This window comes from Symphalangus syndactylus, chromosome 4 (genome assembly GCF_028878055.3).
Source record: "Symphalangus syndactylus isolate Jambi chromosome 4, NHGRI_mSymSyn1-v2.1_pri, whole genome shotgun sequence".
Lineage (NCBI taxonomy): Eukaryota > Metazoa > Chordata > Mammalia > Primates > Hylobatidae > Symphalangus > Symphalangus syndactylus.
In genome coordinates, this window is record NC_072426.2 from 139,569,372 (window position 1) to 139,585,936 (window position 16,565).

At 34.3% G+C, this 16,565-nt stretch overlaps 1 long non-coding RNA gene across 1 annotated transcript in view; it reads left to right on the forward strand.

Annotated features, from left to right (window-relative positions):
- Positions 1 to 14,862: 14,862 nt before the first annotated feature.
- LOC129480345 (uncharacterized) overlaps positions 14,863 to 16,565 on the forward strand; it is a 169,539-nt gene continuing 167,836 nt past the window's right edge. The window contains exon 1 of the long non-coding RNA XR_008657000.2: positions 14,863 to 14,888. This is a non-coding gene — a long non-coding RNA (uncharacterized lncRNA). The remainder of the gene's footprint in view (positions 14,889 to 16,565) is intronic.

A 16,565-nucleotide genomic window follows, 5' to 3' on the forward strand; every position in this document is an offset into this window, starting at 1 on the left:
CCTGAGCAAGCCTGCGACGCTCTGGTCCCCTGGACCCGCATTTTAAACGCTTCTTCTGCCTCTTTCTAACTCGTTTGTCTCCGCCGGACTCGGGGTACCCGCTTGGTGGTGTGGGGCTGGTTTCCCCAACAGGTTTGTGCAAAGCAGGAGGTACATTGAAGGACATACAAAGAGCATCACAAAGCCTGAAGCATAATGTGCATGTGGTGGAGTGGCTTGGCACAGATTCTATGAAAGAAAGACCTCAGAGACGTAGGAGCAGCGTCTTTTTAAAAATGTGGAATTAAACTTAACCACCAGGGTAATTGTTAGAGATGGTAATTCCTTCTTAGCAAGTCTACTCAAATTTTTATATTTAATATTATTTTCAAAAAAGTGATGCAATTAATTGCAATATTTTGCAAATAAAACCTGATCACCTTGCTTTATACACGGGATAAATGGACTTTCAAGGAGACTTTGTTAGGAAAACGGACATGATGATGCAATAGATGCATGGTCAGTGTAACTAGGGGCTAAGAGTGCAGGTATGAAAATAGAAAAGAATGAAAATATCAGAAAGATCACAAAGTATGTGATCAGAGTCAGGCTTATTCTGGAGTAAAAGAGAGATTTGGTTCTCTAGTACATTAAATTAACTGATATTTAAAGTCAACAAAGAGAGGGGATGCTGTTGGAATTGAGGGAATGAGGGCAAAATAGCAGTTTTTGAGTGAATTTAGGAGATAAGAATAATGAAGTGAAGAGAAAAATAATTGGATCTCACAGAGTTTTACAATAAAAGTTATACAGATGATTGATTATTAATCTTATCTCTTTAGCAGTAAGTGGCTTGAAAAAAATTGATCTCGAAAGTAAGGTTCTTGTTACTAAAAATCCAAGGTTAAAATTGTGCTACAATTTGAATATGGAAATGCTCATCTGAGAATGTTTGGGTAATCAAACATGTGTGTACTTTACTTTGTTTTTGGACCATCTGTTATTTTTATTCGTAAAGAAGCATTTAGCTGATTCTTTCTAAGATAATTATGTCTAATTAAATATATGAGATATCTACAACTTATTAATTTTAAAATATTTCCAGTGTATTGCTACTTGTATACTGAAATGATAGAGGTCTAATAATCAAATTACAGGAAGAATAAGTAAATAATTGGCAAGGTTGAGAAATTAAAGTGTAATACAAATATTCACATTTCCTTTTCCTACTCTGGAAAACTTTCAGATCAGTCACTCTAAAATACTCAGTGATAACACTCAAAATAGTTATTGAACAAAAACAGTAATTGTCTATTAATTAAGTGAAGATAAATGAATGAATGGCTCAGGTTGTCTGTGATGACTGACTGATATTTTCACTCAATAAAAACTCATATGTTCCATTTAGATCTGAAACAAATCAACTTTCAAGATTTTAATATAATCTGTTTGTATAGAAATTATCCTACTTTAAAGCTTTTTATTATGTTCTGTGTTGAATACACTGTAAGCACAACCATAGTGAGAATGTCTTGTCTTTTCTCTTTTAGAAAAGTTGTAGAAATATAAGAAAAATAACTTTCGTACATTTAGAGAGTAATAAGGATGATAGAGAGGAAAATAAACTATATATTAATAATATTCTTCACAATGGCTTTCAGAAAACCAATGCTAACATTTTTTTTCTGCAAAAAGAGGAGTGTCTCTTGAATCAAAGTAGTTTATATGAAGAATTATTGATAAAAACTAAATGTTCATTTATGAAAATGATCGCACTGTTTTCTTAATTGGTTACCATAAAGAGATCCTGAAAATATCAAATGATGAGTTGAGATTTTTGAAATAATAAAATAGGTGACAGTATGACTTATATGGACACACTTTAACTTATATAATAGAAATGAGCATCTTGTAAAACACAGTGGGTGATACAATTTGTGAATAATTGCTATCTCAGAGGGGTATGAATAAAGCTGGATGATTTCAACTCATGGTAGAATTTATAAAAGCCTTATTTGGAGCAGGCATTTCTCACAGCAAGTAGAGATAGAAAATGCATCAATTTCTATAGTCTTCAACTGCACTATAAACAATATCAAGATTACACAAAGTATTGACTTACAAATCCAAAGAATAAAATAAAAATGTCTCTTGTAGCTCAAAACAATATCTGAGAAATGTAAGTTAAATAAAACTTTGGCAAAATCAGAAGTGATTTGTGTAGGTATACAAAGCGTGTTGGTCGAGGAACTAGAATTTGAATGCCAAGTATTCTGATTTTTTATGCTTTACTTAGCCACCTTCACTATTAGTTGGATAGTAACTATACAAGGCATGCATTTGTATATCTCTCTATTTAGATATAGACATACATGCACATGTAACATAAAACAGATAACATGACATACATAATATGTTGTTATATAATCATTACATATGTGTACAACAAAATGAATGAGGAATATAATAGGCTATAATTTTGTAAGTTTGTGACAATATTTGAGTAACAATGGAATTTAAAAACAAAATTCTCACTATATATTTGCTGCAATTTCCTTAAGAATTTCCAAACAGTTCAAGTTTCAGTTAACATACCCACAAAGTCAAAGAGGTACAAACAAGATTACAATACTGTTTTTTCTGTCATTTCCTGGAACGTTCATCAATGAAGAATATATTTTTTTTTTTTTTGCCAAGTGTTTTACAGGGCGCTGATTGTGGTAGCAAGAACCCAAAGAGGTCTTGATGTTTGCAAATTAAGTTAGGTAAACCTTTTCTGATAAAAATTAATACATTCAGTGAAAATGGCAAGTGGTTTTCAATTCCTAGATTTTGAGTATTGCCTTCAATGTCTGTTGTATAAAATGCATAACTAAATGCTTCCTGTGTTACATTATTTATTCCTAAAGAATATTGTCTGCACATGTTGGACTGAGGGTAGGTTTATTTGAATGTTGTTTAAATTAATCAGTGTCTTCATGCTTCTTCTTCCTTTTTCATTGGGTATTGTGTGTTTTGAAAGTTAAGCTTTTAAAGAAAGGCCTTTGGAAGTGTGCTATCAGATTTTTGCAAAACCAAAAATGAATGACAAAGATTGTGTATGTATTCCAGGAATGTGTATGTATTCATAGACCCATATGCTTATGTGACTGGTAGTATATAGATAAAATGATAACACTGAATATTTTTGGTGTGAGAAATCTTAATGATTGTTTTCTTCTCCTGGTCTGTGTTTCCTATAGGGAACGTGAATTATATTTTGTTATAGAGGGAATACATATCATTTTTTAGACACAAAAAGCTATGGTAGATCAAACAATAGCAAAAAAAAAAAAAAAATTGGCTGTTTTTGTAAAAGAAAATTCCCTGAAAGTAGGACTATTCTAGTTATCATAAATAATGTAAAAAGTCTGGTAGGCAAAGAAAATTTCTGTATATCTACGTAGGATAATGAAATATAAAAATGCTTAGGAAGATTAATTTAATGAGATGATTCCGCTACTGAAACCTATATAAATGCAATATGCTGCAGTTGGCTTTAATATCTGATGTATACAGATTGCTGATGAGTAAAAAGAATAACTGCTTCAACTTCTAGCAACTCCGAAATTTATAGTTAGTATGGATATCTTTGATGAGTACTTTAAATGCCATGAAATGTCCAGTTACGAAGTAATGTTCTGTTTATGCAGTCTCGCACTCACTAGTCAGAATTAGCAATACCTTTCAGGTTTGAAATCCACTTAAATTTTATTTCTTAGCTATAGAAGATATTTTGCTTAAATCTTGCACTTTGGTACTTCAAAATTTCATGTTAAGTGTCAAAGAGTTAAACAATTGAAATATCATAACACTTCATATTCACTTGGGACATTCATTTGTTAGGAATAGGAATTGTCCCAGAGTTGGTGCCATTTTCTGGCTCGTGTCCTGGGTACTCACAAAAGATTTTTACCAGCCTCCCTTTTGTTAAGATGGGATCATGTGACCAGGTCCTTGTCAGTTAAGAGTTGGTGTGAGATTTTAGGCATACCCTTTCCTCTCTTGTGACTTGAAGTGAAGTGTTCTGAGGTGCTACAGTTTCTGTAGAAATGCAATCTGGACTCCAGAGTGAGTGGAAAGCTGTAAAGGAGGGTCTCCTGACCCACAGTGAATCTTAAGTGGGCCAGCCATAAATCTAAGTTTAATAAGATTCCAGGGTTGATTCTCTGGCATAGTTCACATTACCTTAATGAATACAAGTACATTAATTAATAGTTAAGAAAACGATGTGCTTCTGTTATTCCCCTAATACTAAGGTGTTTGGCGTTAGGTAGCATCATGCTTTTTTTCATAATAAAGTTTATTTTTCAACACTTGGCGAACTTATTTGATCCTTTCTTTGTCCAAAGCATGCAGAAGTACACCCCATTATTATACTCTGTCTTTCCCCAAGGAATTGTATTAGGTAGGAAAAATATGGCCCATTCAATAAAAGAAATTGCTGTTTCTGCATTCTAAGCCATAGTGTATCATTTATTTTAGCCATGATTCTACTGTTTGGGAAATATATTGATTAATCTTTTTTAGGCTATTCGGGAAGGGGGAAAAGTAGGCATAGTATAGTAGTCTAGAGAAGTTTAGACAAAATAACTTACTGTGTATAATAAGTAACAGGAATTTGGGGTTTGAGAATTTGGGACTGGCAGTCTGAGTAAAATCAGATGAGACATCTGATAACTAGCAAAAACGAGATCTCCAGAGAGGGCAGATTTTCAGAGTGAAAAGAAAGGTAGAAGTAGCATCCAGTTTTATAACATTTTCCTGTTTTAGATTATTCTCATTTAGATGAAACCTTCAGTTGAAGTCTACCACACATGATAATCTCATTATTGAAAGTGTGAAGAGTAAAGGAAGTGGTTTGGTATCCAGTGGTGAGACAGTGGTATAGAAAGAGGGCAAGGGTTCCAGGAAAGAAAAAATGGTTTGTTACTAGGCAATCATCAAGAAATTGACTGTAGTGTGGGCTGGCTCAGAGGTAAACCAGAGAAAAGCTCTCTCCTGACAGACAAGTAGAAGGTAGTTATTGAGGGAATAAGAATGCAGGAGGATGCAGGCTGAAATTCTCACAGCTCCTAGAGTATTTCCTTTGTGTATTAAAGGAAGAAATGATCTCAAAGCTGGAGGAGTTGGAGATATATAGGTAAAAGTTCTGTATCTCTTTTATTTTTATCCATGTATTTTGTTGCTTAGTGACATTTGCCACTTTTTTAAACCTCATTTCATAGTGACCAATTTAAGAGTGCATTTAAAGGAATTATATTTTAAATTTAATACCATTGTAAACCAAAAAGAACTTATAGAATTTATATATTTTATATATATACATACACATGCATAATGTATAATATATATAATAGGTAGACTATATAATTAAATATGTTTTTATGTCCACAGAGCAGGGAATTCTGTATGTAAATTTTTCCCACTTTTCAGTAAGAATTATTATATATAAATCTTTTTCTTCTACAATATACAATTGACATCTATTTCACTCTGTCTAGGCAGCCTCAGAATAAAGTAAGAGCTCAGTTTCTGGAGTCAGGATGTCTATATTCAAATCATAGCTACATGACTCAGAAAAAGTTATTTAACTTCCCACTGCTTTAATTTCTTCATCTGCAAAATGAAGATAATGATAGTACATTCGTCTTATGGATTTTGTAAGGATTAAATTGAATAATGTTTATAAATATACATTTCCTGGTATAGTCTCAGTTTTATACCAGTTTTCCCTGTGTAAAGTTTAAGAGGAACAGCTTTCATTTTCTGAAATTTAGTATATACACAGCTACATATAAAGGTTTCAGAAATATGACTAGTCTAAAATAAATACTTATCTATATTAGCTAATTTATTACTACTACTATGTATAGATTGATTTTAAGATTACTAATACTATTAATATCTCTTTTTTAATAATTGCATTAAGTTGAAAATTTAAGGATGCTTTTTTCTACCTTTCCTAACTTGGACATCATAAGCCATCATATGAAAGGAAGTTCATCTACATGTTATTTCTATTTTGAATGATTCTTATCATGTGTCCTAATTAATATTTATAAATGTATTTCCTGCTTAAGTAACCAAAATATATGAAGATGGTTGCATCAGATAAGATTGCATGCTGCAAATATAGAAAAACACAAGGCAATTTGGCTTATAATGAGATAAAGACAAATATATCTAATAACTGGAAAGCTTAGAATAAGATCTAAATCTGGATAAAGCTTGTTCCAACCAGCAAATCAAGATTCTTCACCAAGAACCTTGGTTCTGTACACTTCTCAGCTTTCATCAATATTGACTTCATCCTCAAGCTTGACTTAGTGGTTTGCAGCAGGTCCAACCTCCCATACAAGGCCATTGCTGAAGAAACACATTTCAACACTTGAACACTCTAGTATTCTCTCTTCTTTATGTTAGTATTTGCATACTTTATAACTAAATCTGCAGTCCTGATGATACTAAAGTGAATAATGTTATGTTTTATAGGCTCATGACCTGGCAGCATTACAAATGGCCTCAGTTCACTTTTTTCACACTGATACTTAGCTTTGTTTTTTTCCTCTTATATTCCACTTTTACTTACCCTCCCTTCTGAATGCAGCAGGATGTCTTTTTTAATCTGTTGCTGTGCCTTATATTTTGATTTTAGAATCATGTACAATTGCTCCAATACATGCTGCATTGTGTCCTTGATATTTATATTTTGCTCCTGGAATTTCTTCAGTTATTTTGTAGAATCTTATTTAGTATTTGTGGGAAATGTTTTCTTCCATAGGCTGAATCTCACCCACAAAATTTTCCTTAAGAATATGTGCAAAGGCAGAGTATTGGCAACTGTTTCAAATGTTTCGTTCATATCTATGCCTCACTGCCCAACTCTCTCCAAATATTTAGTGTATGATTCAATGTTCAAAGGTGCTGAATTCTCATTAATTATATTATTCTATCAACTAGTTAACTATCATTTTATAGTATTTCATCTAATTCCGAAGAAACAAAACTTACATAATTAAATATGTGGCTACCAAAATTGTATTATGAACCAGTAATATATTCCAGAATATATTTATGATACAATATATGATATAAACTCTCATTAAATATAGCATTGTGAACAGTGCATTTTGCAAGACGTTAAAGAGCAGTATTAACTTCCATCTCACAAGTCACCCCTTATGTTTTCTTTTTTTGGTTGGTAATGTTACAAATTTGTCTATCAATATCTGAGTGGTGCAGCAGTATAGGAAGATTCTAGTAACACAAAATGCAAGTCCTACTTATATGTGTTTACTAAACAAAACAACCCTTTGATTAAAGATCTTTAAAGCATCAATTATTTGATTTTCAGCATTCATGAGAAACATTCTACATAATTTCTTCCAAGGCCAATAACAGTCTGCACCATATAATAATGTTTCCGTCAGCAACAGGCCACATACACCATGGTATTCCCATAAGATTATGATGGAGCTGAAAAATTCCTATTACCTAGTGATGTAGCTGTTTTAGTGTCATCACACAATGCATTACCTTTTCTTTGTTTAGATACACAAATACCATTGTGTTACAATTGCTTAGTGTTCAGTACTGTAACACACTGTACAGGTTTGCAGCCTAGGAACACTAAATGATACCACCTAGGCTAGTTGTAGAGTAGGCAATGCCATGTGTAAGTACACTCTGTGATGTTTGCACAAGGACAAAATCACCTAATGATACATTTCTCAAAATGTATCACTATCATTAAGCAATGTATGACTGTACTACATAAAATCTCATGTACCTTTATATTGATAGGGTAAACATTTTATTTACTCTCTCAATACCCATTTCAGAACTTAAGTTTGAAAATCTCAATATGGTTTATTTAATATAAAACCAAGTAAATTCTTGAATTTTAAAATGTTATAAAAATACTAACATATATGTATGTGAATATTTATGCTGCTCAATTCGTGGAAACAAGTATTTGGAAGTTAAGCAATCTTGTTGAAATAAGGACCCATGATTATTTTCCTTTTATGACTCATTATAACCAGAGTGTTGTAAGTTGTGGTAAACTAGTTTACATTTTAGTTTATATTTGTTCTAATATGTCATTCTCATTTTGGTGGTAGTTTTCATTTCAACTATTATTCTAGTTATGAAATCATTTTAGTTTTATTTTTAGCTAGATGAAATAATTGTGGATTCCTATATGAATTCTTATTGTTGAATCTAAACACAAAAGATGGTTATAATACTAGTAACCAACAAATTGCAACAAGTAATAACTTGACGACAAATTGTAACAAGTAATATCTTGCAGCGATGGGAAATAAAAATATTGGATTTATATTAGGTTTCATTTGTTGTCATTATTGCAAATCAAAATTGATATTTTGGTTTAATTTGTTTTAGAACAGCTTCCATTAATTATGTTAATGAGCAGTTCTCTTACAAAACTCAGAAAAAGTTATTTGATGACTTAGCTGTAACCACCATACTCATCATTATAGGCAACTGAACTCTCTAGGGAATAAACACTAATGGAGCGATTCATTTTATCTCAGCCTTTAGACCCACTATGTAAGAATGTTTCCTAAGGAGAACTCACTGTATGCTTAATTATTCTTAATCCCATAGCAAAGGGGAAAACAAAATGAATTGAAACATGAAATAACTAAATGTGTATTCTACCATTTAAAAACTCTAGTCTTTTTTTTTTAATTATACTTTTAAGTTTTAGGGTACATGTGCACAATGTGCAGGTTTGTTACATATGTATCCATGTGCCATGTTGGTGTGCTACACCCATTAACTCGTCATTCAACATTAGATATATCTCCTAATGCTGTCCCTCCCCCCCTCCTCCCACCCCACAACAGTCCCCGGAGTGTGATATTCCCCTTCCTGTGTCCATGTGTTCTCATTGTTCAATTCCCACCTATGAGTGAGAACATGCGGTGTTTGGTTTTTTGTCCTTGGGATAGTTTACTGAGAATGATGGTTTCCAGTTTCATCCATGTCCCTACAAAGGACATGAACTTATCATTTTTTATGGCTGCATAGTATTCCATGGCGTATGTGTGCCACATTTTCTTAATCCAGTCTATCGTTGTTGGACATTTGGGTTGGTTCCAAGTCTTTGCTATTGTGAATAGTGCCGCAATAAACATACGTGTGCATGTGTCTTTATAGCAGCATGATTTATAGTCCTTTGGGTATATACCCAGTAATGGGATGGCTGGGTCAAATGGTATTTCTAGTTCTAGATCCCTGAGGAATCGCCACACTGACTTCCACAATGGTTGAACTAGTTTACAGTCCCACCAACAGTGTAAAAGTGTTCCTATTTCTCCACATCCTCTCCAGCACCTGTTGTTTCCTGACTTTTTAATGATGGCCATTCTAACTGGTGTGAGATGGTATCTCATTGTGGTTTTGATTTGCATTTCTCTGATGGCCAGTGATGATGAGCATTTTTTCATGTGTTTTTTGGCTGCATAAATGTCTTCTTTAGAGAAGTGTCTGTTCATGTCCTTTGCCCGCTTTTTGATGGGGTTGTTTGTTTTTTTCTTGTAAACTTGTTTGAGTTCATTGTAGATTCTGCATATTAGCCCTTTGTCAGATGAGTAGGTTGCGAAAATGTTCTCCCATTTTGTAAGTTGCCTGTTCACTCTGATGGTAGTTTCTTTTGCTGTGCAGAAGCTCTTTAGTTTAATGAGATCCCATTTGTCAATTTTGGCTTTTGTTGCCATTGCTTTTGGTGTTTTAGACATGAAGTCCTTGCCCATGCCTATGTCCTGAGTCTTTGTTTTGGTTCTTCCCAACTCACCCTTTGCAATAGTGCAACAAATAAAAGTGATAATAATGGAGCTTGAAGGTACATCTGAGAAGGGTAGGTCCTCACAGAATCTTTAAATCCAATAATGGGTGTAAAAAGTCGTTATTGCTGACACCAAATGATAAGAGAAAACCCTGCAAAAGAGAAGCCATAGAAAAAGACTGTTTACTCCAGGTGAGCAATGGGAGTGAATTTAAATGTTGTCAATTTAGGAAGACCATAGGAATCTCCACTGGCGGATCAAGATGCTCCCCTATTTTACAGTGCCAGAAGGCTTTAGTTTTGCATTGAGAACTCTAGAAATAGAAACCTCAAACCCAATCCCCATCAGATAGTAGTAACTGATTAAAGTTTTGGGTCCACAAAATCAGAAATAGCAATACATTTCTATGTAGGTAATCTGTCACAGAACAAGAGATGCCAAACATGAGATTTCAATGGGTATTTGATGATGTTTGAGGAAAAACATGCATGAACATGTAAAAAGTAGAGATTCAGTAAGGGGATGAGTAAAAACAAATTAAAACTTAGTAAAGAAAGATCCTGTGGAATCAGCAACAATAAAACTCAAATAAGAAAATTTTAACAAGAAACAAAACAGATTTCCAAGGATTTTTGATTATAGCCCTCAAGGTCACATAAGACAACAATAACAAAACAAAAGCAAACAGTCTTTTGAAAGAAATGTGTCATAGCTTGGAGAAAAAGCCGAATGTAATCTAAATTAAAAGTGAAAAAACAACTGCTAATTTCAAGGACAAACCCCAGAAAATGGTAATTTAAGTATAAGAAGTCCTAAAAAGATACAAATTAAAGAATGGAGAAGTAATAATTCAATAGATAGTTTTAAAATTTCTTTGAACTGCAACATGTAAATCTTTGTGTAAAAGATCTCCCAAGTCTTGAGGAATACAAAGAAAACATATAAATCAACATATATGACTAACCATAAAAGATAAGCAGAAAGTTTTACAAGTTTCCATACAAAAAGAGCAGACTTCTGAAAAAGGAAAAATAATTCTGTTATTAATGCTTCATTTGCAATACTGACAGCTACATGAAAAAGTGCCACCTAAACATTATTGCACAAAGAAGAACTACAATTCAAAGGTTATGAAAAACAATATGCACTACCAATGGTAATAAGTATAATAGTAACAAGCCTTATTTTTAGGAAGCTCATAGTCTTTAAATCAGTATTCTGCTTTTAGCCAATAATACAATGGAGGCACAAAGACTTTTTGCTGTATTATTTATAAAAGGAAAAAGTTAAAATCTAAATGTTTGCTTAACATTAATCCTTCTGGACTTTCTATTCATGCTTCTCTCTATGAAGTGAATACTCCTGTACTTTCAAACAGCATAATGGACCTGCTTAAATTTACATTTTAAATCTTTTATGTTTTCTTGAAGATTTTAACTGTTTTCACCAAAATGCACAATTTCATTCACCATTTCTGGTGTTCTTCCATTACTTCTCTTGCCACATTTTATTGCAAGTTTTTATTTTCAGTTACATTCTCCCATTGGAAGAATGTGGAGAAAAAGTAACTTTATTTCTAATTTACTAGATTCCTACCACTTATTACTATGTTGGGCTTATTTTAAGATGCTTGGCCCGGCGCGGTGGCTCACGCCTGTAATCCCAACACTTTGGGAGGCCGAGATGGGCAGATCACAAGGTCAGTAGATCGAGACCATCCTGGCTAACACGGTGAAACTCCATCTCTACTAAAAATACAAAAAATTAGCCAGGCGTGGTGGCGGGCGCCTGCAGTCCCAGCTACTCGGGAGGCTGAGGCAGGACAATGGCGTGAACCTGGCTGGCGGAGCTTGCAGTGAGCCGAGATTGCGCCACTGCATTCCAGCCTCGGGGACAGAGCAAGACTCTGTTTCAAAAAAAAAAAAAAAAAAAAAAAGATGCTTAACAAACACTTGCTGAATTAATACATTACAATTTATTTAACTGAGTGCCCTTTAGGGAAAAAGTTTTAATTCAAATGTTGCTGTTACAGATATTGATGGATTCTACTCTTGTTCGTTTAGTTATGTTTTTTCAAGTTTCTGCTTTGCCACGTGGGTTGAATTCATATGCATAAAGTATATGTAATAAATCAAAATCTATTATTTGAGTAATAGTATGCTAATATTGGATACATAACTTGATAAAATATTAATGTTATCTATTTTATAAAATTATATCTCTTCCATTTATCATTTAGGGTTTTGCCTGATGTCTACACAAATGCCTAAGACTAAAAATAGTCAACTTTTTGTTGGCTTTGCAGATCAGTTAGACAATATATTATTTTAAACCACAATGAAATTTTATATTGCAATCCAAATGTATATTTTTATTTAATTTATTTTTGAGTTCTCCTGATTAATCTCTTTGCAAATTGTACTAAAATGACTTTTTTTTTTTTTGAGACTGAGTCTTGCTCTGTCACCAGGCTGGAGTACAGTGGCATGCTTTTGGCTCATTGCAACCTCCGCATCCTGTGTTCAAGCGACTTTCCTACCTCAGCCTCCCAAGTAGCTGGGACTGCAGGTGCTCACCACCACTCACAGCTAATTTTTTGGGAATTTTTTTTTTTTTTTTTTTTTTTTTGAGACGGAGTCTCGCTCTGTCGCCCAGGCTGGAGTGCAGTGGCGCAGTCTCGGCTCACTGCAAGCTCCGCCTCCCGGGTTCACGCCATTCTCCCGTCTCAGCCTCTCCGAGTAGCTGGGACTACAGGCGCCCGCCACCACGCCCGGCTAATTTTTTGTAGTTTTAGTAGAGACGGGGTTTCACCGTGGTCTCGATCTCCTGACCTCGTGATCCGCCCGCCTCGGCCTCCCAAAGTGCTGGGATTACAAGCGTGAGCCACCGCGCCCGGCCGGGAATTTTTTTTTTTAGTAGAGATGGGGTTTCACCGTGTTGGCCATGATGGTCTCGATCTCCTGATCTTGTGATCCACCTGCCTCGGCCTCCCAAAGGGCTAGGATTACAGGTGTCAGCCATCGCGCCCGGCCAAGATGCCTTTTTAGATTATTCTCTCTCTCTTTCTCCAAGGGTTTTGCTTCTGTTAATTCCTTATAGTGGAAAATGAAAAAAGTTATTAAATGCAGCTATTTTCCAGAGCAATAATAATATCTGTGACCAATATCGAAAGGTAATTCAACTACTACATATAAATATTTATAAAAAAGATGCTCAAAGTTTTGATTCACATCTTCTGCTTTGGGACCATGGAGTTCCAGGACCCCAAAATGCTGTTGATTACAGAATGGAGAGAGTCAAAGGTGCTTTCTATTTCCAGCAGAAACAGAGGCCAAGGAAAATATTATCTATACTTTTATATTGCAAACCTATGTCATTTCACATGCTCATTTTTATACATGATGATTGGACACTCTAAATGCTTTGAAAAATGTACTGACTTTGTGGTTCAAAGAACACATGTTGAAACTAAAGTAAGTCTTAATTACCTTATTTTCCAAAGTATGTAACATTATTGTTCTATTGCAATAAAACCAGGATTGTTGATGGTTGAGAAAAGGGCAATAAAAATAAAACCTGAAGGTCATGCTAAGGCCAGAATAATGAATTGAAGTGAAAGTATATGATCCTGGCATTCATATAAAATAAAATCAACCATGGAAATTCACAATAAGCCCAAGGCTATGCACAAAGTATAATAGAGAAAAGCTGGCCTTAAATGAATCCCAGAGGAGATTGTGCAGAATCGTTCTCTGGATGAAAGATGAATTCCAAAATAGTTTTATTTGTTGAAATTATTTGAAATGATTGAAACGGCAAGCACGCTTTGGCATATATTTAGTCACTTCAGGATACTGACACGTTATTAGTATTCAGCACTAATACCAGTGGACACATTTGTACAGTTATTTTCCTTTTCTTGTCATGTGAATGTAGTATTGTTTCCACATGCATACATCCCTCTATAGGCTTAATGATTGCATTTGTCTGTTGGCAGGTGCATGCAAATATTGTTAGATTGAATATGTGATTGTTTCTTTTTCAGAAATGTAAATTGAATATTTTAAAAGCATTTTAGGTTCACCTTCTGAGTATGCTAGGAAGTGAACGTTGTGTGATTCATTCCTTTTGCAAGGATAATGCAAACTAAGAGCCATTTCTCACCAGCACATAGCTTAATATCTGAAACTCTAGATTCAGCATTTGGGATTATGCTTCTTTTTATATATAGCTAGGAGGAACAATGCATATTTAGTAAAGGCACGTCACGTAAATATTATTTACGTGAGCACCAAGGAATACGTTTTCATAGTCATCAAATGTTTATTGAATACTTATGTGGCCAGTACTATTATATGGTCATAATAATCAATGTAAATGTATCAGTGAACAAACTATAAAATTCTTCACCCTTACAGAGATTACATTCTAATGGAGATTGAAAAGAGAAAGTAAATCAAAGAAGGAATTGATACAAAATATTAGATAATAAGTGGTATGAAGAAAAAGCAAGTAAAGGAAAAGGGTGTTGCCCAAGGTGAGATGTATACATTCAATAAGTGAGACTGTGTTTATGAATGAAATAATATCATGTTTGGCATTTTCTTGAAAATACTCTATGGTCCAGTGCAGGTAAATAGAAAGGACCATGTATGAAATTCGACCATAAGTTGATATTTTTTTTTCTCTAGATGATATATGCATGGGGGTTCATAATCCTGCTCTCTCTGCTTTTGAAAATGTTTGTGAGTGTTCATATTTAGTTAATAAAAACAGCGTTCACAAAGAATTTCCCCAGGAAGATAACATTAAAGAGCCAAATTGGAAGAAGTGAAAGATTCAGGTGCAGGAATAGCAGTTATAAGCTGTTGAAATCATTGCATGCCTGGAAGGTTCTAGAAATAGTCAGAAGGTAAGTGTTGCTAGACTAGAACGAAACAAATTGAGAATATTAGGAGATGACATCATAAAGGAGCCAGGTTGTGTAGGTCATTGTAAGAATTTTGCCATGTGTAAGATGGGAAGTCATTGGAGAGGTTCAGCAGAGGAAAGGTAATCCAATTTGAATTTTGGAAGCATCACTGTGGCTGTGCTGCTTAGACAACAGTAGCGATAAGCATGGAATTCCTGAGACTAGTCAGTTGGCTATTTCAAAAGGCAGAAGATGGTGGCTTGGGGTAAAGTGATATCAATGGAGTTAGTGAGATGTGGTCAGCCCCTGAATTTGTTAGCAGGTGGCATCAGTAGGATTTGCTGAAGGAAAAAATGTGGGTTGTGATTTATGAGAGAAAGAAAAGACTCATGGATGATTCCAAAGTTTGGGCCCATGCAAACTGAAAGAAGAATTTTTCCATTAAGTGAGACAAGGAGAACTGCAGGAAGATTAATTAGGGGGAGATTTTGTATTGTTGGTCTTAAGAAAGACAGTGGTGAGAAGACAATTAATGTTTTAAGATAAGAAGGGATGATATTTCAGTCTCTCTTATAGACGAGAATTGAAGCTATAGAGTAGCGATAGGCTTATAGTAAGCATGTAGGCTTTCCCTTGAAAAAATATTTTGGAAAAAGCAGAGTGTTTATATTTCCCGATAGTATTTTTTATTAAAGGTTTCAAAGAATTCTAGTTCTTGATTGTTTCCATTTAGTCACAGAAATTTATAAACTTGATTAGTGCTTTATAGTGCCCAGCAGTGAATTTGAGCAGCAAACTGTAATCATAATCCATGACACTACATGCATTTCTTAATCTGCAAAAGCGACATTGCAAATAATGATATAAAATCTATAGAAATGATTATCACTTGGGCATTAATGTCACATCTGTCTGATTATTACCAAGACTTAAAAAAATTACTTATCTCCTTAGCATGGAAATAATTTATCTTAAAACTAATATTTCCATTTACGAAGTGCAAAGTGCTTACATATATGTTTTGATGCTGATCTCACAGGACCTTTGCAAAAACATTGTTTTCCCTACTTCAAAAATGTGAAACTTGATATTAAGAGGTTGACTCACAATGAGGACTAACCTGCACACAACTAAAACTACAATCTAGATCACCTTACTCTTACCTTATATCACTTGTTAATATTACTTTATACTTGGCTGTGTGTATGTGTGTATAACCATATTTAAATATACACACATATGTATTTATGTACACAAATGCATTTATGTATTAATATATGTATTAGCCCATCCTCACAATGCCATAAAAATACCTGAGACTGGGTAATTTATAAAGAAGAGAGATTTAATTGACTCATGGTTCTGCAGGCTGTAAAGGGAACATAGCAGCTTCTGCTTTTGGGGAGGCCTCAGGAAGCTCCCAATCATGGCAGAAGACAAAGGGGAAGCAGGTATCTTACATGGCAGGGGCAGGAACTAGAGAGAGCTATGGGGGAGGTGCTATACTTAAACAACCAGATCTCATGAGAATTACTGTAAGGAGGACAGTACCAAAGGGATGGTGCTATGCCATTCATAATAAATTAATAAATCTGCCCTCATGATTCAATTACCTCTCACCAGGCCTCGCCGCCAACACTGGGCACTACAATTCAATAAGAGATTTGGCAGGAACACAGATCCAAATCATATCAGTGTATATATGCATAGACACACACACACACACACACACACACACTTCATTTAGCTAATGCTGTGTGTAAAGCTACCCCAAAAGCTAGTGGGATTAAACAAAAATTATTGTATTATGCTCAGAG